Source organism: Lagenorhynchus albirostris, chromosome 1, assembly GCF_949774975.1.
Source record: "Lagenorhynchus albirostris chromosome 1, mLagAlb1.1, whole genome shotgun sequence".
Taxonomy (NCBI): Eukaryota; Metazoa; Chordata; class Mammalia; order Artiodactyla; family Delphinidae; genus Lagenorhynchus; species Lagenorhynchus albirostris.
Window position 1 is genome coordinate 115873643 of NC_083095.1, and position 26429 is coordinate 115900071.

General features: G+C 37.3%; 1 protein-coding gene across 3 annotated transcripts in view; it reads left to right on the forward strand.

Moving 5' to 3' along the window:
- The window catches only part of TCF12 (transcription factor 12), a 385237-nt gene that overhangs the window by 234143 nt on the left and 124665 nt on the right, over nucleotides 1-26429 (forward strand). The window lies entirely within an intron of this gene.

Genomic DNA, 26429 nt, shown 5'->3' on the forward strand with positions numbered 1-26429 from the left:
AAAGAGTTCTTCCTTTTTTATGCCTCAGGTCATGCATAAGTATATACCTGTTTCCTCTGTATAACTTATCTTTGGAATCTTCCCACTTTTCATGCCTGCAGACCCCCCTCTCCTTCCTGAGTCCCTTATTCCAAGTTTCCATATGTTCAATAATGTTATGCTACTTTAGTCTTCAGCTATGAGATTCTTCCCCAGAGTGCTCTATCTAGAGTTATCTCTTTTTTTCTCCAGTGGCTTGCCAGATCATCAATATACTGAGCTCAGCTACTGGCAGGAGAAAAGCAATCTAAATAAACTCATTCACATTAATGAGTAGTGGTAGCATGGTACAGTCCAAAGAACCTAAGGTTTGGAATCAGGACTTATATTTTAGCAATCTGCTCATCCTTCACTAGTTGTATGACCTTGGGGAATTTAGTTGATCTCAGTGATTCTTAGTCACCTCATTTATAAAATAGGAGTAATAACACTTGCTTATCAGAGCTGTGGTGAGTGAGTGTCAAATGAGATAATGTATGGTAAATGTAGGTTGTTATATGTAAAAAATATAAGTCCTAGACATCATTGATAATAAGTGATGGACCTAACAATTCTCACATAATTATTTGCATTTTTATAAGCTGCTTTATCACCCAACTTAAACTCTTAACTGGCAGAGTTTTTGTTGTTACTTCTTTTCAGGTGATTCAGAAAATGGAAAAAAACAGAGTTGCAGTAGGAGTCACTTAGGTAAAGCAGGCAAACCTGGCTTGGGCTATATACTCGGGATTGCTTTCCCAAAGCCATTTCTGATTCTTTTCCTCCCTTAGGGTCCACCTGGTCTCTAAGAGTTATCTCCCATGCCCAAATAGTCAAGCAATCTCTCTCTCCTTCTCCCACCCCCTCCCATGGTAGCTGGGGACAGGAGGACAGGGAGTTTAGAGCGCTGTTTTTCAAGTTTTAATGTTCATAAGAATCATGTGGAGATCTCACTAAAGTGCATGTTCTAATTCAGATCATCTGGGATGGGACCTGAGATTCTGATTTTTTATAAACTTCTTACCGAGGCTTCTAGTATGAGTATTACATTTGGAGTGTGGTTAAAATAAATCACAGATGTTTTTCTGTATACTTTATTTCTAAAGTATATGTATTTTAGAGAATTGCTCACATTGTCATTACAGATAATTTAAAGAATTTCATATTTCCTCCATTTAGTCAAAACTGTTTGCTATCTGAGTAAAGCTTGGAACTCATTAGTTGTCCCAAGGTGATAATGAAGGTAACCAGTACTAGTATAAAGTGGTTATAGAGGAGAACCATTACCAGAGGAAAATGTAACTGATGGTGGTGAGTTTTTTCTTTTCATTTTAAAAACTTTGTCAACAGCTCTAACTAATAGTAAGTTAAATATGAAATTTAAAATAAAAATAACTACTGAATCTGTCCAAAGTCATTACATTTTCCTCATATTGCAGATTATACATGTTAAAATCACTGATATTGAATAGCCAATATATTTATAATAAATTAGAATTTTTGTCTTAGGAGAACTGCTAGTTATTAAGTCCTGTTTATTTCTATGATATTAAAATTATATAAATCCATACCATAGAACTCTAGGGAAATGAATTTTGGACTTAGACAAGGTAGAAGCACCAAGACACAAGAGGGCACTGTCTTACCATAATCTGATTGAATTTAACAGCTTTTTGTTTACTCTTAATGTCTGTCCCAATGAAAGCTTAAACATTTATGTTCCTCTAAATCTGTAATACATAAACCAGCTAAGCTTTCAGAGTTCACAAATCAAATGTGCTCTTAGCAAAATTCAGGAACTTTTCATTGTATTTGGCATGAGTTTGGGAAGAGTGGATGATTTGAAGATTGGAGATGGTGTAACACATTTAGCTGTTAGTGTTTAGCTCTACTTGTAGGGGGAAAATCAGTGTAAAAACAATTCAGTTTCTTTGGAGAAATATAGTGCCTCTGTTCTGCAGAAAAGAGTTGGGATAAAGATTGAACTGTTACAAGCTGCAGCTGCATTTGCCATCAAATACCAAGTTGGGGCTGATGAATGTTTTGTTTTTATTGTCATGGAAACTTGGAGTCAGAGAATGGATATTCTATTCATCTGGGAAAATAGCAGTTCCTTGCATAAAATATAAGGACCTTCCAAAGCAGTTCCTAAAATAGATACAGGCTGAATATAATCCAGAAAAGTTAAGGAGGTAAACGTGAAATAAATGCTATGGTTTCTGGATCACTTCTGTTCTCAGTACTAAGAATATAACTGTATATTCACTTGTTAAGCTTATTATTTGCTGCTAGAAAGCTGAATTCCATGGAGCATGGTATTTGTTTAACATCAATATGGTAGTTACCCAGCCCTTTGGGAGCTGTCTTTATACTTCTTCCTTGATCTTAACATATCTATTAGGAACTCTAAACTTACATCTTATTAAACAATTGCTTCTGATCCATGAATGATTTGTTTTCCATTCATGCTACTTTCCTGCTATAGTCTTCCATTCAGAATATTTTAAAGCATTTTATATTAGAAAAAAAGTGCTTTATCCAGAATAAGGAACTCTTCCTTGAAATACTAAGATGATTGTATTGCCTGGGAAAAAAAGACAATATAAAAAAATTTTTTTCTTTATTTTTGGCTGCGTTGAGTCTTCGTTGCTGCGTGCAGGTTTTCTCTAGTTATGGTGAGCGGGGGCTACTCTTCGTTGTGGTGCACAGGCTTCTTGTGGTGGCTTCTCTTGTTGCGGAGCACGGGTTCTAGGCACGTGGGCTTCGGTAGTTGTGGCACACAGGCTCAGTAGTTATGGCTCGCGGGCTCTAGAGCACAGGCTCAGTAGTTGTGGCACACAGGCTCAGTTGCTCCACGGCATGTGGGATCTTCCCAGACCAGGGATCTAACCAGTGTCCCCTGCATTGGCAGGCAGATTCTTAACCACTGTGCCACCAGGGAAGTCCCAATATAAAATATTTTTTAAAACATAAAGATTCAAGTAAATCTTTATGCATATTTTATAAAGTTGTAAATGGAAAGAGGCATAATAGGAACAGAAAATGCAAAGAAATTTTTAATTTCAATTATAGCAAATATACAACAAAATATAAATATGAGAAATAATAAAATGTAGATAAAGTAGCAAAACAAATTAAAGCAGAGTTTCTAAACTTGTATTAAGAAAAGGGGAAAATGGTGAGTTATGATGGTTACCAGCTAAATTATTGTATCTCTGCAAGGGAAACAAGACATATCTTATGACTTAATAAAAGATGGTAGAGAAGGAAGGGCTAGAGTAGACTGTTTTATTTATATTTTAAATATCTTTATTGGAGTATAATTGCCTTGCAGTGTTGTGTTTCTGCTGTACAACAAAGTGAATCAGCTATATGTGTACATATATCCCCATATCCCCTCCCTCTTGAGCCTCCCTCCCACGCTCCCTATCCCACCCCTCTAGTTCATCACAAAGCATTGAGCTGATCTCCCTGTGCTATTCATCAGCTTCCTACTAGCCATCCATTTTACATTTGGTAGTGTATATATGTCAGTGCTCTTCTCTCACTTCGTCCCAGTTTGCCTCCCCCCACCATGTCCTCAAGTCTGTTCTCTATGTCTGTGTCTTTATTCCTGCCCTGCCACTCAGTTCATCAGTACCGTTTTTTTAGATTCCATATATGTGCATTAGCATACGGTATTTGTTTTTCTCTTTCTGACTTAATTCACTCTCTATGACAGACTCTAGGTCCATTCACCTCATTATAAATAACTCAATTTTGTTCCTTTTTATGGCTGAGTAATATTCCATTGTGTATATGTGCCACATCTTCTTTATCCATTCATCTGTCAATGGACATTTAGGTTGCTTCCATGCCCTGGTTATTGTAAATAGTGCTGCAGGGAACATTGTGGTACATGTCTCTTTTTTTTTTTCTTTCTTTTTTTTTTTGAGGGAATCATCTTTTTTTTAACAACCTACATCATTTTATTAACCTACATCCTCCAGCAAGTTAATAATCTGACTTTGTTAAAAATCTTTTGAAGAAATCAACTTTTTAAACATCTTTATTGGAGTATAGTTGCTTTATAATATTGTTAGTTTCTGCTTTATAACAAAGTGAATCAGCTATACATATACATATATTCCCATATCTCCTCCCTCTTGCGTCTCCCTCCCACCCTCCCCATCCCACCCCTCTAGGTGGTCACAAAGCACCAAGCTGATCTCCCTGTGCTATGTGGCTGCTTCCCATTAGCTATCTGTTTTACATTTGGTAGTGTTTATATGTCCATGCCACTCTGTCACTTCGTCCCAGCTTACCCTTCCCACTCCCTTTGTCCTCAAGTCCGTTCTCTATGTCTGCCTCTTTATTCCTGTCCTGCACCTATGTCCTTCAGAACCTTTTTTTTTTTAACATTCCATATATATGTGTTAGCATATGGTATTTGTTTTTCTCTTTCTGACTTACTTCACTCTGTATGACAGACTCTAGGTCCATCCACCTCACTACAAATAACTCAATTATGTTTCTTTTTATGGCTGAGTAATATTCCGTTGCCACATCTTCTTTATCCATTCATCTGTCGATGGACACTTAGGTTGCTTCCATGTCCTGGCTATTGTAAATAGCGCTGCAGTGAACATTGTGGTACATGAGTCTGTTTGAATTATGGCTTTCTCAAGGTATATGCCCAGTAGTGGGATTACTGGGTCGTATGGTAGTTCTATTTTTAGTTTTTTAAGGAACCTTCATACTGTTCTCCATAGTGGCTGTATCAATTTACATTCCCACCAACAGTACAGGAGGGTTCCCTTTTCTCCACATCTCCAGCATTTATAGTTTGTAGATTTTTTGATGATAGCCATTCTGACCAGTGTGAGGTGATACGTCATTGGTTTCGATTTGCATTTCTCTAATAATTAGTGATGTTGAGCATCTTTTCATGTGTTTGTTGGCAGTCTGTTTATCTACTTTGGAGAAATATCTGTTTAGGTCTTCTGCCCATTTTTGGATTGGGTTGTTTGTTTTTTTGATATTGAGCTGCATGAGCTGCTTGGGTATTTTGGAGATTAATCCTTTGTTAGTTGCCTCGTTTGTAAATATTTTCTCCCATTCTGAGGGTTGTCTTTTTATCTTATTTATGGTTTCCTTTGCTGTGTAAAAGCTTTTAAGTTTCATTAGGCCCCATTTGTTTATTTTTGATTTTATTTCCATTACTCTAGGAGGTAGGTCGAAAAGGATCTTGCTGTAATTTATGTCATAGAGTTTTCTGCCTATGTTTTCCTCTAAGAGTTTTACAGTGTCTGTCCTTACATTTAGGTCTTTGATCCATTTGAGTTTATTTTTGTGTATGGTGTTAGGAAGTGGTCTAATTTCATTCTTTTACATGTAGCTTTCCAATTTTAGATATGATAGTCAGAGAAGGCTTCTCCGAGGAGGTTACATTTGAGCAGAGACATGAATGCTCCAGCAGAAAAACGTTTCATGCAGGGAAGCTAGCGAGTCCAGCAACCTTCAGTAGGATTTAACTTAGAATATTTAAGGAAAATACAAGTTTATGAACAAGGTTGAAAAGAGCAATGTTCAAATGGACTTTAAAGCACTATGATTAACTAGAACATATGACCAGTTTTCTCACATGAGACAGTTCCAGGATTAGAGTGCTAAATCAAAGTTTAAGTTGCCAGGATTTAGGAATCTCTCACAGAAAGAATAGGATTGTTTCAAAATAAAAATTTTAAGTGTGAGTTTTACTGTTACTTAGTATTGGTTTTCAAAATGTTGTAATGAAATAAGTGTTTTTTGTTATTGGATGTAGTCTGATGTAGACAAGAGGCAATATGTGTCAAAATAAATGTAAATATGACTTAGTTTAAGAGTTTAAGAAGCAGTAATCTCTAACAATATAGTTTATGGATGTAGCACGCTCCTGCTGTGCCACTTTGCTGACCCAGACTATAGTTTAATAACAGAGATTTTCACAAATATTTTTAATGCTGTATGGTATCTAGAGCATGTGAGAGTGTATTGTGTGTGTATATCATAGCACATACAGTAGGCTGAGAAATTGAAGGTCTGCACAACAAAATACCTGAGATTGAATTCAGAGAACTAGTCAACATGTCAAAAGAAAGTACAGGAGAAACTATAAACTGGACATTGTATTCCATAACTGAACTGATGAGAAAGAATTGGAAAATTGCCAGCTTTTTAACCTTTTAGAAATAACAGTGTGTGTACTTAGTACAGGAGATCATATTCTTAGAGCAGTTTGTTCCATATTCAAATATGTCAGCACACTTAGTGCAATTCAAAGTATTTTAGAAATAAAACATCTGAGGCTAAAAATTAGAGAACTTCTTTACAATGTCATAAAAACAAAAGTAGTTTAAGAGAGTTTTTAGATTTTGTAAGAGTTTATCAAACCCAGTTTCTATTATGGTATAGTCTAGCTGGGTAGGATGTATTTAATTTAGGAATCCAAAATATAAAGATAGTAACAGGAATCTGTTGTGCTATGTTATCTTCTACCATACGAACTCCTTTGAGTAGGTTTTTTTTTTTTGGTCAGAAAGTCTGATAATTTATGGGAGTCAAGTTTTGCTCTGTTTTACGTTCCTGATCTATAAAAATGGTTTTGCTAGAGAAAGAGTAGGAGAATGCTTTTTTTTTTCTTTTTTGGGGAGAGGGGCTGGTGGAAGATTTCTAAGAGGTATATAAAAAAAGCTCAGAAAGTTTCATAGTCCTCATTAAACGAGTTCAGTAGTCCTCATTAAACCATTAGTTTTCAGACATTGGACAATAGGCAGTGCCTGAGAAAAGGAAAAAAATCCAGGTGAGTCCTGCAGTTCTCCATTTTACTCCCTGGAGGAAGATTACAGGCTACAGCAGTGGGAAGAGGAAATCAAACAGGATCCAACAGTCTTACTGAGTTGAGGAGACAAAGAACAGGATTCAGAAAAGCCAAGGGTAGGTCAAATTTGCAGGGCAAAAAAGAGGGAGCACAAAGATCTGTAGAGGGGTTCCTCAGGTTTTTTGGGTGAATACTGATCTGTGCATGTGTGAGAGGAAACTTAACTTGAGACCAGGAAGGAATCATGAAAGGAGTAGGCTGAATAATTCCTGAAACTTACACAAAGCTGGGAGTAGTTCTTCTTTCAGTCAACCAAAGTGGAAAGATCTCATAATAAATGGCATTGTGTAGAGTACTCAGAAAGGTATTGTGTTGGTGAGGCTAGATTAACTCTGGGCTAAAGGCTATTCGGGACCTGCTTTAGCAAAGCTTAAAGGCAAAGCTGGAAAAGTATCAAACTGATTCCAGTTTGACTTAACTGCTTACCAGAACAAAGCCCAACATTCTTTAAAGGAATATAACAAAATCTAGCACCTCAAAATGTGAACTTCATAATGTCTGGCATCAAAGCAAAAATTGCTAAGCGTGAAAAGAAGCAGGAAACTATATTCCATAGCCAGGAGTAAAATTCATCAGTAGAAACAACAGAGCTGGAAATACAGAGATGATGGAGTTAGCAAATGAAGGTATTAAAATGGCTGTTGTAAATATGCTCCATAGCTCAAAAATATAGATGAATATGATGAGAGGAGAAATGAAAGGTAAAAAAAAGGAAATTCCAGAGATGAAAAATACAATATCTGAAATGAAAAATACATTGGATGGGATTAACAGCAGATTATTCACTGCAAAAGAAAAAATCAGTGAATTTGCAGACATGGAAACAATCCAAAATGAACATCAGAGGATATATAGCTTCTATTTAGGGTATAGAGATCTGCAACACATGCCATTTTCACTCTTTATGATGAGAAAAAATGAAAAGGCCTGATAAAGTACAAAACTCTTTTTTGAGTTCATCAGGGAGCTGAAATTACATGGCAATCATGTGACCTAAATTCCAAGGAGAAATGGTACACATGAACTATACTACCTGTGGCAAAGCATGGGAGAATAAGGTATCACAACACAAGCAGGTAAGAGGAATCAGTGAAAACTTTAAAGTTCAACAGAAGCCCAATTGTTAGCAGAAGGTCAAGGGTTGGCAACATATCAGTTTGAAATAACTGGGAGCATCTAACAAAAGAACAGTTCATAAGGGGATTTCACACTCATTCTCAAACTTTTCCTCCTCAAACCTCCACTGAGTACTCACAAGAAAGATTGGGGTTAGGGCAGGAGACTGAAGAAGATTCCCATTGATAATACAGGCTTGCAGGTGCTGAGCATCTATCATTATGGGCAAAGCAGGAAATGCATGCCAGCTTCCCTGGATTCTAGGTACTTAAGCTGCTTTAGATGGGGCAACAAAGCGTCTTGCCCAAAGGACATAAGCTAAGACGCATTGTGATTGGGGGAGGACAGAAAACTCATCATAGACCTAAGAACCTACACTAAGTACAGGTCTCCTGCCTATCAGAGAGGGGTAAAAACTCCAACCCAAGGTCAATTTTAGATATGAAGCAGACTTTTGCTCTTATAGGGAGGAAAGGTGAAGGACAGGAAAGCAACAGCAGTCTACCACTGGAGGAGAGGCAAAAGCATGGAGAGACACCCCCACTATGGAGCACAGGTTTATAGAATCTGTTAAAAGCTGAGGATGAAAAACTAACACTCAAAAAAGTCCTACAGCAGCCCAGCCATATGCCAAGCACTAGGCAAAAGCAGCCAATCACTGGAGGGAGTTGAAGCTTCTGGTCAACTAAAGATAACCAAAGCAACAACAATCATACCCAGCTAAACTCCGAATTAGATTGACTCATTGCCTTACTCTGGAATAGGCACACTCATTTCCAGGCCTAAATGCTATTTACCTCAGTATCTGCTCTTCTACACGTAACATCCTGCGTTCAGTCAAAATTATGATTCATGAACATAAGCGGGAAAAAACACATTGTCAAGAGGTAAAATAATCAATAGAATAAGACCTAAAGATGAGTCAGATGTTGGAGCTGTCAGAAAAGGACTTTAAAGTAACTCTGGTTAACATATTAAAGGATCTAATGGAAAAAGGTGCACAACATGCACAAATAAATGGAAAATTTTTAGCAGATAGATGGAGGTAGTTACAGTCAAATTGAAATGTTGGAAATAAAAGACACGATATCAGAGATGAAGAATTTTTTCAGGCTGTCAATAGACAACACAGTTGCAGAAGAAATCAGTAAGTTTGAATACAGTTAACAGAAATCCAAACTGAAACAGAAAGAGAAAAAAGTGATAAAAGATCTATGGGACAGTATCAAACAGTCTAATATGTTTGTGATTCAAGTCTCAGATGGAGAAGGAGAGAGGAAAAAAAATCATAGATATAAGATTTTTAAAAACAAAACACAGGGGCTTCCCGGATGGCGCAGTGGTTGGGAGTCTGCCTGCCGATGGGGGACATGGGTTCGAGCCCTGGTCCGGGAAGATCCCACATGCCGCAGAGCGACTAGGCCCGTGCGCCACAACTGCTGAGCCTGAGCTCTGGAGCCCGTGAGCCACAACTGCTGAAGCCTGCGTGCCTAGAGCCCGTGTTCTGCAGCGGGAGAGGCCACCGCAGTGAGACGCCTGTGCACTACAGCAAAGAGTAGCCCCCGCTCGCCGCAGCTAGAGAAAGCCTGTGTGCAGCAACAAAGACCCAATGCAGCCAAAAATAAAAATAAAATAAAATAAATACATTTATAAAACACACACACACACACACACACACACACACTCCTAGAAGTATATTCCAACTGCTGAAAACCAACAATGAAGAGAAGATCTTGAAGGCAGCCAGAGGCAGAAAAACCATGTATATACAGAGCAATAAAAATAAACTACATCAGACTTCTTATTAGAAAAGTTGCAAGCATGAAGATGATAGAGTGACATCTGTAAAGTGTTAAAAAAAAAAAAAACCCTGTCAACCCAGAATTATGTATACATTGAAAATAGATATTTTTTCAGTAAGGACAAGGTAAAAATTTTTTCAGATACATGAAAAGCTGAGAGAATCAATTCCCAGCCGACTTATGCTACAATAACTGTTACAGTTCTTTAGGCATAGAGAATGTGACACCAGGCAGAAACTTGGATCTACACCAGTTTTTTCTGTAAAGGGCCAAATATCATGTATTTTAGGGTTTGTTGGTCAGACAGTCTCTGTCACAGCTACTCATCTCTGCCTTTGTAACACAACAGCAACCATAGATTATAGCTTTATTCCAGTAAAACTTTATTTGTAAAATCTGGAAGCAGGCCAGCTTTGGTTCATGGGTTATAGTGTACCAGCCCCTGATATATACAAAGAATGAGGGCTCCAGAAATGGTAAAAGTGAAAGTAGATATAGAAGACATGTGCTTCCTCATTTTTAATCATACTATAAAATAACTGTAGGTCTAAGCAAAAATCGTAACACTGTATGTGGGGTATATAAAATATGTAAAAGCAAAAGGCGTAACAACAATAACCCAAAGGATTGGAGGGAGGGTTTTGGAAGTATACTTTCGTAAGTTTCCTATGCTATTACATTATTACTTGAAAGTAGACCCTTTTAGCTAAAGATATATATTATAAATTGAGGGCAAACACTAAAAAAAAAAAAAAAGTCGATAGTAGAGACTAAATGGAGTACTTGATCCAAAAGCAGCCTGAAAAAGAAATAAAGAACAGATGAGACAAATAGAAAACATCTAACAAAAATGATAGATTTAGGGCTTCCCTGGTGGCGCAGTGGTTGAGAGTCCGCCTGCCGATGCAGGGGTTATGGGTTCGTGCCCCGGTCCAGGAAGATCGCACATGCCGCAGAGCGGCTGGGCCCGTGAGCCGTGGCCGCTGAGCCTGCGCGTCCGGAGCCTGTGCTCCGCGGCGGGAGAGGCCACAACAGTGAGAGGCCCGCATACTGCCAAAAAAAATGATAGATTTAAATCTGACCATATCAATAATCACATTAAATGTAAATAGTCAAAGCACACAGAGAAAAAAGAGATTGGAAAAAAAAGTTTTGACTTTTTTATTCTCTATTTTCTAGTGATTTTTGCACTTAATTTAAAGAATAGGTTCTTCCCTGCATGAAAATGTTTAAGTAGTGAACATCACATTTGTTTATACACTGTGGTAAACCTCCTCACAGTGTAACAATGCTAATTCCTCCTTTTTACCTAATAAGAATGGTCTGCCCCCCTGTCCCCCATGAGCTTCAGATAACAACCAAGGTATCCTGAACCAATGGCTTAGAACTATCATACCCAATGTAATCTCCCATAACCATTTTTCCCAACTCCTGGAAAAAAAGGAATAAGCAAGTAAAGGATTACATGCAAGCCTGTCTACCCTGTTTCCTCTATGTTATAGAATCTCCAACTCTGTTAAAATTCACTTTAGGTTGTTCTTCTTTTATGCTTTCATTTCTTTTTAAATTCTTTACCACCTTTTTCATGCCTTGCATGCTTTTTTTTGGTAAATCTTTTTATCTTTATTTCAGTTGTGAACAGAAGCTTAATTGTTTGTGGCCCAGTGTACAGATTGTGCTAGAGAAATGCCCATTCATTAATGCTAAGGGAAGAGTGAAGCCATTAGCTTTTAATGAATTTTAATGAAATGAAAGGCATAAAGAATTTTAAAAACTTTGAAAGTATCCACAAGTTCTCTTTAAATTATTTCCCTGGAATCTACCTACTTCTCTATTTAAGACTTTTTCCTCAAGCACTGATATTCAAGCACAGGATACACATTCATGGATCTTCCAGTCAGTGTATTTTTCTTTAAAATAATAATTAATATTTAATTAGCCCTTATCTTGTGTTTTTCCCTATTTTAAGCATTTCAATATTAATACATTTTAACCTCACAAAAACCCAGTGAGGTAAAACTCTTATTATCCCATTGCAGCACTGAGACAACTAAGGGACAGAGAGGTTAGGTAATAATGTTAGTAAGAAGTGGAGTGGGAATTTAAACCCAGTTAGTCTGCATCCAGAGTCACTGTTTTTAACCACTGCCCCATGCCTCCTCTCTGATTTTATTATTACAATTTTTCCTTTACTTCCTTTAATTTCTTCCTTTGTTTCTCCCTTCAACAATTTTACACAGACATACTTTAACTTGATTTGCCATTTATAACGAGTTGGATTGTGAAAAAACAAAAGAAACCTCAGGCTTCCCTGGTGGCGCAGTGGTTGAGAATCTGCCTGCTAATGCAGGGGACACGGGTTCGAGCCCTGGTCTGGGAGGATCCCACATGCTGTGGAGCAACGAGGCCCGTGAGCCACAATGACTGAGCCTGCGCGTCCAGAGCCTGTGCTCCGCGATAGTGAGAGGCCTGCGCACCGCGATGAAGAGTGGCCCCCGCTTGCCACAACTAGAGAAAGCCCTCGCACAGAAGCGAAGACCCAACACAGCAAAAATAAGTTAATTAATTAATAAACTCCTACCCCCAATATCTTCTTTAAAAAAAAAAACAACTTATTTTGAGTGGTTTGACTAACAAATGAATGCTAGATTATAACCCATTGAGAATTCAAGGCAAGCCTTTACCTGTTTTCAAACTACAGAGGTCAGATGGCAGTAAATTGCAGTGTTGGAGGCCACTCAGTGAAAACTGAATGTGTCATATTCTACCCTCAGAGTTCCCATCATGTAGCAAGAACCTTATTTAAATCTTAGTAGACCATAATGGGGATTTAAGGCTTTCTTTTGGGCTTTCTACATCTGTTTTAAGAAAACAGAATAGAATAGTCTCTTTCATTTGCTCCACATCTGTACATTTTCTGTGGTGTACCAAATGTGTTTACCTTTCTATGTTGTATCGGTGAAGGGTGTTGCGCCCCAGTGAAAAGTCTTATTACCATTTAGAGGTTTTCTTAATTTGAGTAGATTGAAGTCTTAATAATTCTGAGTATATTAACTTCAGTTTCCTATATTCAACATACCATATTCATGGTTTAAATATCTCAAAATGTATTAAACTGATGAACTGCCTATATACTTCACTTTTACTTTTTTATTTATATTTTTGTATATAAATTTATTTATTTTTGGCTGCGTTGGGTCTTCGTTGCTGCACACGGGCTTTCTCTAGTTGCAGCGAGTGGGGGCTACTCTTCGTTGCGGTGCACAGGCTTCTCATTGTGGTGGCTTCTCTTGTTCCCTCTTGTTGCAGAGCACGGGCTCTAGGCACGTGGGCTTCAGTAGTTGTGGCTCGCGGTCTCAGTAGTTGTGGCTCGCGGGCTCTAGAGCTCAGGCTTTGTTGTGGCGCACGGGTTTAGTTGCTCCGCGACATGTTGGGGTTCTCTTGGACCAGGGCTCGAACCCGTGTCCCCTGCATTGGCAGGCGGATTCTTAACCACTGAGCCACTAGGGAAGCCCTATACTTCATTTTATAACCATACGTCATCATTATTCCAAAAGTCTCTACATTTTTTAGCAGCTTGTCTTCTTCCTTTTATGGAAGAAGCCCTCCTGGCTCTCATTTCCATGCTTGTTTCATTTCACTACCCTGTTTCTGATCAGATAGTTGGTGAATGGTGGCAGTTCCATTGACTAGGTCCTTTTTTTCTATTCCAGTTCTCGCTGTCAAGGGAAACTAACTAATTAACAATCATTTATTATCTGCTATTTTAGAGCATAGTTCTCTTAAACTGTCTCTCTGCCTCCATGTGGCTGTATGCCATAGATACAGCCTTGGACTAGAATCTGTTCCTGGCATGCAAACAACACAAGTCTTGAATTCCAGTCCAGTGTTCCCTGAACAAGTGGCATCTGCCTTCTGGTCCCTGGATGCCATAAAAAAACAGACTCAGACAGTGACCTTGCCTGATTAAGGCCACGGTTTAAATTAAAACAGCCAAAATACAGAAAGATGTAAGAAAATCATGGGAATTAACAATAATGAGCTTCATGTTCTGTTTATCATTGTATGATACAAGAAATTTCTGAGAGAAAACATTCATACAAGGATTTGATGAAAGCAGAGACAGTATGTCAGGAGGAGTAGATTATTTAAGTGTATGATTACCAAGATAGTTTGATAACAATGCTACTCTCTCTTCCCCCAGCCCAATTTTTTGGTGATGTGATTTTTACCTGATTTTCTTTTTTTTTCTTTATTTTTGGGGTAAGAAGAGCAGACAAGATTGAGGTGTGATGAAGGCTTGGCTCAGTAGGATTGGCTAGAAAGTTGTAAAGCATCGATTGAATTATTTCAAATCCTTTTTTATTTAAGAAAGGCATAAACATTAAGATACAAAAGTTACCTGATTATTTTTAGAGAACACATATTCACCATGTTTTCTCCTGAAATGCAGCCAAAGATGAAGAGATAATTCCTAGTTCTATAATTTGTTGAATTGCTGTAAAAATGAAATGTCTTTGTTTCTAAGTTTTAAACAACATAAGGTTGGGGAAATGAGAAAACACACTTAAATTCTGAATCTAAGGCAAAGCAACAGTGCAGTACAGATGTGAATATGTTTTCAGATACAATTTAGAAAAGCAATTATTAAGTAAAATGTCTGAGAGAAGTGTTTAGATTTTGATCTACCTGTAATGAGTACCTTGGTATGGATTCTGTATATGGCACAATTGGACCATGAAATGGTCCAGAAAGTTTTGAAAAATGACTAAAATTGATCAAATGTATTTTCTTATTGTACTCTGTTCATTCATTCCTAATTTCTACCTACCTTCTTACCTCACCGTCTCATATTGAATCCTGCATTTTAGTATTCTCTCTGGCATTCCAGTGTCTGAAAGGCAAACTGTTTTGTATAAACCTTCTCATCCTCGTCTATTTGTTTATATTTAATTTGTGAATCTGATTTTTAGGAGGAGGGATGGAGAGAATTGGGAAGGGTAGCTGGATTGGTGAATGTTTGCACCCTGGACTGCTTCATCTCAGGTTTTATTCTCAATAAGTCATTTCTGAAGTCTATTCAAATTGCCCAGGTCTGACTGTGTGTTCTTATCAAGGATAATGAGATCCTTTCTTGGTGCCGTAGCTATTCTGCAGGATTGATTGGGAAGATGCTTATATTTCTGATGCCTGTCACAGGAAGTTGGTGCAAAGTTAAGATGGAATAAGTGATGAGATAAAGACTGGGTTAGAAAACTGATTACAACTGGGAACTTGCTAATCACTGACCTCTGTAGGGATCCTCTGGTTTATCACTAATCTCACTCACGCTTGGCATTTTCCTGTGCTGCTGCCTCATCATTCATAGCTGTGTGAGTAATCTGGCACAGAGTGAACAAGAGGAGGGCATAGAGAGTCCAGCAGCTGTGCTTGTTGGCACTAGATATTTAAATATCTTCAATGTAGCCAGCAGCGTGCTTGGCACAAATGTTAGCCAATAATACTTAAATAAATTGTTGTGAAGAAAATAGGCAAGCATTTATGTTTAAAACCCTCCCTCTCTTTCCTTCCCTTTAAAAAAAAAATCTGTTAGAGTTCCTTTTTAGATTTTTTTTCCTGTAAGTTTAAACAGGTTGCTACCAGAATGAAGACTGTAGTTCTGATATTTTTTTAACATCTTTATTGGAGTATAATTGCTTTACAATGGTATGTTAGCTTCAGCTTCACAACAAAATGAATCAGTTATATACATACATATATTCCCATATCTCTTCCCGCTTGCGTCTCCCTCCCTCCCACCCTCCCTATCCCACCCCTCCAGGCGGTCACAAAGCACCGAGCTGATCTCCCTGTGCTATGCGGCTGCTTCCCACTAGCTATTTACCTTACGTTTGGTAGTGTATATATGTCCATGCCTCTTTATTGCTTTGTCACCGTTTACCCTTCCCCCTCCCCATAACCTCAAGTCCATTCTCTAGTAAGTCTGTGTCTTTATTCCTGTTTCACCCCTAGGTTTTTCATGACATTTTTTTTTTAAATTCCATATATATGTGTTAGCATACGGTATTTGTCTCTCTCTTTCTGACTTACTTCACTCTGTATGACAGACTCTAGGTCTATCCACCTCATTACAAATAGCTCAATTTCGTCTCTTTTTATGGCTGAGTAATATTCCATTGTATATATGTGCCACATCTTCTTTATCCATTCATCCGATGATGGACACTTAGGTTGTTTCCATCTCCGGGCTATTGTAAATAGAGCTGCAATGAACATTTTGGTACATGACTCTTTTTGAATTATGGTTTTCTCAGGGTATATGCCCAGTAGTGGGATTGCTGGGTCATATGGTAGTTCTATTTGTAGCTTTTTAAGGAACCTCCATACTGTTCTCCACAGTGGCTGTATCAATTTACATTCCCACCAACAGTGTAAGAGGGTTCCCTTTTCTCCACACCCTCTCCAGCATTTATTGTTTCTAGATTTTTTGATGATGGCCATTCTGACTAGTGTGAGGTGATATCTCATTGTAGTTTTGATTTGCATTTCTCTCATGATTAGTGATGTTGAGCACTCTTTCATGTGTTTGTTGGCAGTCTGTATATCTTCTTTGGAGAAATGTCTATTTAGGTCTTCTGCCCATTTTTGGATTGGGTTGTTTGTTTTTTTGTTATTAAGCTGCATGAGCTGCTTATAAATTTTGGAGATCAATCCTTTGTCAGTTGCTTCATTTGCAAATATTTTCTCCCATTCTGAGGGTTGTCTATTGGTCTTCTTTATGGTTTCCTTTGCTGCGCAAAAGCTTTGGAGTTTCATTAGGTCCCATTTGTTTACTCTTGTTTTTATTTCCATTTCTCTAGGAGGTGGGTCAAAAAGGACCTTGCTGTGATTTATGTCATAGAGTGTTCTGCCTATGTTTTCCTCTAAGAGTTTGATAGTTTCTGGCCTTACATTTAGGTCTTTAATCCATTTTGAGCTTATTTTTGTGTATGGTGTTAGGGAGTGATCTAATTTCATACCTTTACATGTAGCTGTCCAGTTTTCCCAGCACCACTTATTGAATAGGCTGTCCTTTCTCCACTGTACATTTCTGCCTCCTTTGTCAAAGATAAGGTGACCATATGTGCGTGGGTTTATCTCTGGGCTTTCTATCCTGTTCCATTGATCTATCTTTCTGTTTTTGTGCCAGTACCATACCGTCTTGATAACTGTACCTTTGTAGTATAGTCTGAAGTCTGGGAGCCTGATTCCTCCAGTTCCTTCTTTCGTTCTCAAGATTGCTTTGGCTATTCGGGGTCTTTTGTGTTTCCATACAAATTGCAAAATTTTTTGTTCTAGTTCTGTGAAAAATGCCAGTGGTAGTTTGATAGGGATTGCATTGAATCTATAGATTGCTTTCGGTAGTAGAGTCATTTTCACAATGTTGACTCTTCCAATCCAAGAACATGGTATATCTCTCCATCTATTTGTATCGTCTTTAATTTCTTTCATCAGTGTCTTATAATTTTCTGCATACAGATCTTTTGTCTCCTTAGGTAGGTTTATTCCTAGATATTTTATTCTTTTTGTTGCAATGGTAAATGGGAGTGTTTTCTTGATTTCACTTTCAGATTTTTCATCATTAGTATATAGGAATGCCAGAGATTTCTGTGCATTAATTTTGTATCCTGCAACTTTACCAAATTCATTGATTAGCTCTAGTAGTTTTCTGGTAGCAACTTTAGGGTTCTCTATGTATAGGATCATGTCATCTGCAAACAGTGACAGCTTTACTTCTTCTTTTCCGATTTGGATTCCTTTTATTTCCTTTTCTTCTCTGATTGCTGTGGCTAAAACTTCCAAAACTATGTTGAATAAGAGTGGTGAGAGTGGGCAACCTTGTCTTGTTCCTGATCTTAGTGGAAATGCTTTCAGTTTTTCACCATTGATGTAGTTCTGATATTTAGCATCATCCTAGGTTCCTTCAGAAAAGAATTTCCAACTACTTTATAAGCATTAATTAAATTGTGCAGGCCTGTGTGAGGTACGTTACTGAGTTGGTTTTCCTAAAAGAGTGGTTTTCCTAAAAGAGTGAGTTGGTTTTCCTAAAAGAGTGAGTTTCCTAAAAGAGCCATTGATGTCAAGTGACTTGTAACTTGCCCAGTTCACTCAGTGAGAGAAAAGCAAGAGCCAAGACATGAATCCAGTGATCAGAATTCCTAAGTCTCTGCTTAGATATACTCAATGGCATTACAGGTTTCCACACTTTGTAGGATAGTATTTTATGTTTCTCCAAGTGGTCACTGTGATTCAAATTACATGAAACCTTTGGTAGTGTTCACCCACAGAAAGGGAGGGAAAGCTTCTCTATAAGTAAAGAGGATTAGGTAATTAATGAGTTTTCAGAGATACCCAAGGGGGAGGAGGATATTCTGCTCATAAAACTGTGATCAAATTTAGATTTGTGGCCAAATATTTAGATTTGCCTATGTAAGGATTTTATTTTGTTTCTCTGAAAACTAAATATAGAAAAACTCTCATGATTTATATACTGAAATATTACATTTTGAATCATGGTAATGTTGATCTAGGTAATTTTTGAAGCATCCAGGAATTCTCTTTCCAAGTTAAGCCTTTATCTTTTGAGAAAAACAGTCTCATGCTGCTCGTTTAAAATATAGTGATGCAGTTTTTTATTTAATAGATTTTGAGTTTGAATGTAAATCAATGTGCCTGAATGAACATTGAGATAATACTGGCTTTCAGTCAAATAGGGAAACTATTTGTTCTAATTTGTGCTGTTACTCATAAAGTCAACAGTTATTTCTTGAGTAATATCTACTCATTGAAATTACTAAATTTTGCTGGAAATTTTCAAGTATTCACTGGACTGCTGCAGAAATAAATGCTGAGCCAGCTACATCTTCCATAATATCTTTTTCTCTAGTCATTCCCTCATAAAAACATTATTTTGCATTGGTAGGAAAAGAGCACATACAGCTAAGAGGGTATTATAGGTCAGGTTTCTCCAGCCAGTAGATTGAGATCTACAGGAGATCTTGAAAATTTATTGTCATATCTCAGAGCTTCCTTCAATCACTCCTTGGTATTAACAGGATGAAGAATACAGCTAGCAGTGCAACCAGCAGTGTAAGTAAAGCACCTTTCACAGTGCCTTGCACGTAATAGCTAGTCAGCAAATTCCAACAGCAACCTCAAGACTTTGAGAGTGAAGAAGAGGCAGTGGAAGCGTCCTACACTGCTGTGTACCCTAAGGAAGGTTCAGCAAAGCAGCTGGAGAGTTCGTGAGCCAAAGTTGGTCAACAAAGTAATGCCATGTCTCCTGGGAAGGGGTGTGCTTTACTTTCCCCACCATACTCTGTCAAATGTGTTGAAAGCAAGTGGGCCTCAGTACAAAAGCAGTCATGGATTCTAGAGCACAGCAGCTGGAGCAGTTCCCCAAAGGAACTGACTTCAGGGAGTTAGTTACATTCCCCAAAGTAGGAGTTCTGCAAGGTGTGTTCTCATGGCTGGCAGAGCAATTAATTTTTTAAAAATTGTTTTAAACGTATACAGACAAATCCCTGCATTGGCCACACAAAATAATCTCTCAGGATGTCATTATGTAACCTCTGATCTTGTCCAACTTGTTTATTCTTATAGATTAGGAAACTGAGGCCCAGAAAGACATGATAAGAATAAATACTTTTATAACAGGCACTTGAAGCAAGAGTAACATCATCATGTGCCCTTTGTGAGAACTGAAAAGAATAGCTATTACCTGTGAGTGTAACCAGCATAACTGCCCATGTCTCATTATACCCAGAGCCAACCTCTGGAGTAGTTGGGCTTTGCTGCCAATTATTTTTGGAACGATTTGTCATCATTCCCTCTTTCAGCTGGAATACGTTTCATATGCAGTGCTAAATCAGTTGATTGGTAGAGGCTGCTTGGAGGGCTCAATAGAGAAAAAATTTTATACTGTATTTGGGATCCACTAAATGTCTTTGTATATGATTAGAATATAAGAATTGTGTCCTAAACCTCCAATGGAAAATAATGCAGTATAGTATGCTGTTAAGAATTTGGCGTCAGATAGCCCTACATTCTAGTCTTTCATCTACTTAGTCTGTGACCTTGAGCAAATTATTTTTCCTCATTAGTGCAATGGGAATTTAATAGTACGTACCTCAGTGGGTCAGGACAATTAAAGCCATCACTACCTTTCATCTGGATTATTTCAGTAAGTCTTCTAATTGGTCTTCGTGCTTTCATACTTGTTCCGCCATAATTTATTCTCCACACAGCAACCACAGTGATACTTTTAAGATGTGGATCATCTTTTCAATAAAACAGTACTGAAGTCAATTGGATATCCCTACAGGAAAAAGTTGTACCTTGACCCCCTACCAACATAAAAACCAAATTCAGATTTAAGTGTGTGAAAGATTAAGCTTTTAGAAAAAAACATAGAAAAATAAATTTGTAACCTTGGAACAGGCAGAGATTCTTAAACAGTGCACACACCAAAGAATGTTAACCATAAAGGGGAAAATGCACAAATTGGACTATGTTAAAATGAAGAATTTATGTTTATCAAATATATCATTAAGAGAGTGAAAAGGCAGCCTACATAAAATATTTATATAGCTACAATAAAAGGTTTTGTATCAAAAATACGTGGACTCCTACAAATCAGCAAGTAAATGACAAATAATCCCATAGGAAAAAAGTGAGCAAAAAATGTGAATAACCATTTCACCATAAAACACCTGAATGTCCAATAATCATGAATTCATTGTGATTCACCAGTAGTAACTTGGCTGCTAAAAATGTCTGTTAAGTCTCCCACTGCATTAATAAACAGATTTGCAACAAAAGAGCTAATCGTTACACAAATCTCTTTACTAATAAGAATGCTGGAATGTTATATAATATTCTGCAGTTTTTATTTTACTGTTGGAAATTCTATTTTCTGAGAGTTCTCTCTCACCATCCTTACACTTTGGCTTTTTAGTGTTATTCTTAAAATGTGGGTGATACAAAGTAGAAGGCAATCATCAGTGGACCTTTTTTTGGTGAGACTCAGTGTTCAAAGTAGTACTGCTTTGGGTGGGAGTTGGACAAGGTATCCTCTGAAGTCTCATTGAAAAATGAGTCTTTGATCCTGGGAAAGGTCATTTCGTCTTACTTGGTATTTATAATTACTCAGAAATGATGTAGGGGTCCCTTAATTCACCTGCACTTCAAGGAGTTTCCAAAATCAGAGTTTACTTTTACCCTGCTTAAAATCTGAACCCTTACAACCAGGGTTCCCCAAATTGGGTGTGGTACATTCCATCAACATAAGTGACCTGCCAAGAGGATTCCTGTCATTTCGACTCTTTCCTCCACTCCTCTGGGAGTGGACATGCCTTCAATTTTTGAGGTGGAGTAAGCGTTAGAAATTTCTGGTCATGTTCTTCCTACCCCTCTTTTCTGGGGCTTCCAAGTATTTAGCATAAATTCAGATAGGTTAGGGTAACGTGATGAATCAAAGATGAAATTTAAAATAATTTTATTTAAGGAAATGTGAAATCCTGCATTTACAATAGAAAAATCACTTATATAAGTAAAGGATAGGATGACTTGGTTTCTGTGGTTCAATTTTTTTTTTTTTAGTCTAATTTATGCCCCAAAAGATAGTATGACTGTTAAAATAAAAAAAACCCAGTATATTCTTGACGGCACTTACGGAGTAATGAAATGCAGATAGAGTTGTAAAGGAAGGCAGGTTTCCATGTTTCTCTTCTTTTGTGTCTTCTTATATTTCCTTTTCTCTTTGCCATTTTGTGTGTTTAGTCCTTACTTTCTATCCCCTTCTTTTTCTTTTGCCGATTAGGGGGAAAGGGCATTTAATTGCTTTTGAAAAAAAATCAGTGAGCTCTATCTCTCTATCAGATGAAGGATGGGATCCTCTTTATATTTGGTTCTCACCACACTAGAAACTTCCAAGACTAGCTAGATTCTCATTCTTTAGGCCTTGGGCAAAGGAAGCGTGTTCAGCTCTGACCTTAGAGTTTACTCAGGTGTCTGATCAACTTGTCCCAATCAGTGCATATCTGTTTTATCCTTGAGACTGATTGTTCCCACAGCCTTCGGATGGCATGATCTGGGTCTAAATGAAAACCAATTGACAACTCTTAAGCTGTGCGTAGGGCAGAATACAGCTTATCTCCCAGACCACTTCTGTTTGAAAATCACTTGCCTTAAAAGGCTGTATTGTTCTCACATGGGCCACCTACTCAGAAGACCCATCTTCTGTGAAATGGTGGGTAGTTTCATCTCCACCTTTAGTATGATCAGAAGGTACGTATTACTCCATTCAGGTTTGAATAGGGGTCCCCTTCCTCGTTCAGTAGGCCTTATGGATTGTGTCAGCCCCAGGCAATTGTCTGTCCACTCTTCTGGAACCACCCACAGTGTGTTTTGGATCTGAACCTCAAGACACCTGACCTTAATTGTGAAACTTGTTTTTCATCCAAGTAAGGTATAAACTTCTCTACTTCTTGACACCTATTAAGGGCACAGGCTTGGGTCTTCATCTCATAACCCCACCATCTGTCAGACTGACTAACCCATAAATGTTTGATGGAATTTATCAAACTCAAATTCTTCCATCTAGTCAATTCTTGGATATTTGTGATTCGGTTGGGGAGGAATGGGTTGGCAAGGAATGGGAATGAACTGTGCCTGTCAATCCTCAGCCTCAACTTGACTGTTGATTGTGTCCTATGCCAAAAGAATGTAGGTAAAATATCTTTTGAAGAGTTCTTTATAAACTAATATTAACATTAGTTTGTATTTTTGAAGCTTAGGCAAGCAATGGAGAGTTGCAACTTACTGTTGTGAAATGTATGTTTTTGCTACGGAACAAAACAACTTAGAATTCTTTTTTTTTTTTTTTTTTTTTTGCGGTACGCGGGCCTCTCACTGTTGTGGCCTCTCCCGTGCGGAGCACAGGCTCCGGAGGCGCAGGCTCAGCGGCCATGGCTCACGGGCCCAGCCGCTCCGCGGCATGTGGGATCTTCCCGGACCGGGGCACGAAACCCGTGTCCCCTGCATTGGCAGGCGGACTCTCAACCACTGTGCCACCAGGGAAGCCCAGAATTCTTTTTTTTTAATTCCGAGAAAATTTGTTATAATAATGACTGCCTCAAATAGTTCATACATCTTATACAAACAACTGGGTAAAATAATTTCTTGAATCAGTAATTTGCTATTTCTTGAACAATTGTTATAAATCCTATCCAAATTAGTCAAACTCATCTGTCGTATCTTGAGCATTTCTCAGTTTGGGGTCAGAAAATACTGAGTCTGATTAATGTAAACCATGTAAGTCTAGGTACTCAAAATACTTTTGCACACAAAATACTTATTTATGAAATACGTGTTTGGCTTGATACACAAATATGTATATAAATGTATATCTTTCAATACATGTTGTTCTTCTCCTAGTGTTGAGGTTCTTATCTTAGGGTGGAGTCTAGAGACTCCCAGAATGGAAGGAAAATCAGTGAACTTGGACAGGGAGAAAATTGTCATTTTTATTTTTCCAGTCTCCAAGTAAAATTTAGCATTTCCTTCAATTTTGAATGAGGGTAGCAAAACAGTCCTGATAGTATCTATGATTTTTATCGCTAATAGAACAGATATTCTCATAGTATAATATAGTTGTTGCAGATATCTTTAAACTGTCATTTATGATTTGAAATTACCATTGTTACTAGGCCTGGTTCTAGATCTAACTATTTAATGTGTTAATTAAAAGGCACATATATTACTATGCAGCAAATTTCTTTAACATTTTAATAACATACCAGTTTACTTTACAATACTACATATTTTGCTTTGTACTTTTAAAAACATTATTGTGAAGACTGCCAAAGAGGCCCAGGATGCATACACGCCCACACACAAATAAAACCCCTCTGCTAGAATATCCCAGTAAAATTTTTATAATATTTTCTCATAGGTGTTTCAAGAGAAATTAGATATACATTAAGTTACTAGTAGTTGATGAATTGTATTCAGCTGATGTTTACTGTTAAAATTGTCCACATACTGTAATTTATGTATAATATTTATGTAGAAGTAGTAACCCCATAATACAGTAGTCAGAAGTTTTTCTTATTTGTCAGACACCTAAGATTAAACAAAAAGACATAGGATTCATTTTAATTCATGAAAAGAGTTCTTGTGAAAAGTAATTTTGAAAGAATTAAAGATTATTGTCTTTTAAATCTCAGACTGAGTATGCATTATTATATTTCAGGAGTACCCAGACTTCTAAGTCCCTAAGAAATAAATAGTTCCTAACAAATTAAAGGTGAAATAAAAATGTATTTACATTTTGGAATCTCATTTGAATTAGGTTCATTGTCGTTTTAAAAACAAACTACCAACTTTCCATTTCAGAAGGAACTTTTACTTTGAAATATTTTGAGCTTATATTAAATGAGTTTTCATTCTTTCTGGTTTGAATATCCTCTGTGAAAAGAAGAAGTTTAGAAATTTTAATAGGCACAGGAAGTAAGTTTTAAAACTTGACATTTTCTTAAACAGTCTATCTGATGGGTAGCCTCCACACAGATACTTAAATTAAGATTGTATTTGAAATCTGTACTTTATTAAAAAACAGACCTAATATTGATCTCTCACTCTGTTCCCTTTACCACCTCAACAATTAAAAAAAAAAAAAGATTCCTTACTAGTGTATTTGAGTGAAAGTATAACAGTTGTTGCTTAGTTTCAAGTCTTTACTGGTTGTTTGAGATAACGTTTCAGGAAGAATTTACAAGGTTAAAAGGGCTTGGTGAGTACTTCAACTATTAATAAGTTGATAGTGTATTGTGAATGACAACTCATTGGCATAGTCTTTTTTTTTTTAACTTTATGATATTGGTTTAAAATGTTACTGTCTCCCAATTCTGTCCTGCCAAGTGTATGAGACATGATTTGTTGTGTTTTTCTTTTCATAAATTTATTTATTTTATTTCATTTTATTTTTGGCTGTGTTGGGTCTTTGTTGTTGCATGCGGGCTTTCTCTAGTTGCGGCGAGCGGGGGCTGCTTTTCATTGTGGTGTGTGGGCTTCTCATTGCAGTGGCTTCTCTTGTTGCAGAGCAGTTGCTCTAGACACACGGGCTTCAGTAGTTGTGGCTCACAGGCTCAGTAGTTGTGGCTCATGGGCTCTAGAGTACAGGCTCACGAATTGTGGTGCACAGGCTGAGTTGCTCTGCGGCGTGTGGGATCTTCCTGGACCAGGGCTCGAACCCGTGTCCCCTGCATTGGCAGGCAGATTCTTAACCACTGTGCCACCAGGGAAGCCCCATGATTTGTTTTTAAAGGCAACATTTTCTTAAAATTGAAGACATATACTGAGAATGATTTTTAACATCTCATAAACTTGTTTAATGTAGTTGATTAATAAAGTACTACCTGCAAATCATAGACGTGGGCTGTTCTTTATTTTTTCCCAGTGATCTGTCTGCCTGTTATGGTGTGTTGGCATATCCCTTCAGTCTCTTCCATATTCTTGGTCTGGCAGGGAGGGGTGTGTGTCAGAATTGCAAATGCATAATCCTTTAAGGATTTTGTGAAGCCACATTCCAAGAGTTGAAGTGTAGAATCTAAAACTGTGAGATATCACCTTGATTTTTATAAACGTTCTTACTTGTGAAGGATATATTTAAAGAGTTAGAAATGTTTTTCTTTTTAATTTCATATGTGTATTTTGCAAATTAAAATTCTTTACGTAGAACATACTACTTGGTGGTGATAATGTGAGGCAACTAGACCACATTAATTAACCTGTTCTCATAAATCAGCATTTTTATGTGTTGGCATTGCTTCACGTGAAATAGGTGCTTCATCAGGAACAGACAGTAAGTGCGTCTTAAGACATATGCTGTAATATCCTAATGGGCCCAGAAATTATACTCTTAATTATTAAAGTGTTTTCTAATAACTGACTTTGTTATTGGAAGAATTATTTTGTATATCTAAAGGTTCAGTAGATGCCAAGTTCAGGTTGTAAGATTTCTACATCAGTTGGCCAGTTGAATACATCAGTGGGGTGCATACATCAATGAAAATGATAGAGTATTACTACATATGTCTCTAAGTTTTTTTTAAATTATGCACCCTATCGGTAAACAATTTTCAGCATCCCATCTATGTGTGCAGTTTTTTAAATTAATAAACTATACATTTTTATATAATCACAAGCTGATATCTCAGTGTATAGTATACAATTATGGTGACTTCATATAGCCTCAATAATTTTAAATATTTTGGATAACTTGTCAGATTTAATTACATTGTGTTTTTTTTACCCTGAAATGAAGAAAAAGAATTAGCTGTGCCATTGTCATTTTTACTTGTATCTCTATCTTTGATATTAACATCAAACTGTGAACCTTGCAGAAATCTTTTTAAGCAACATGTCTATTTGTGAAAGACTGTTTAGTTTAAAACTATATACTATTTGAAAATTGGCTTTACTAAACTTACTTAAACTCATGTGTATTGAAAAGTAAACGAGTAAGAACACTACTGTCAATTGTCAGCACTGTG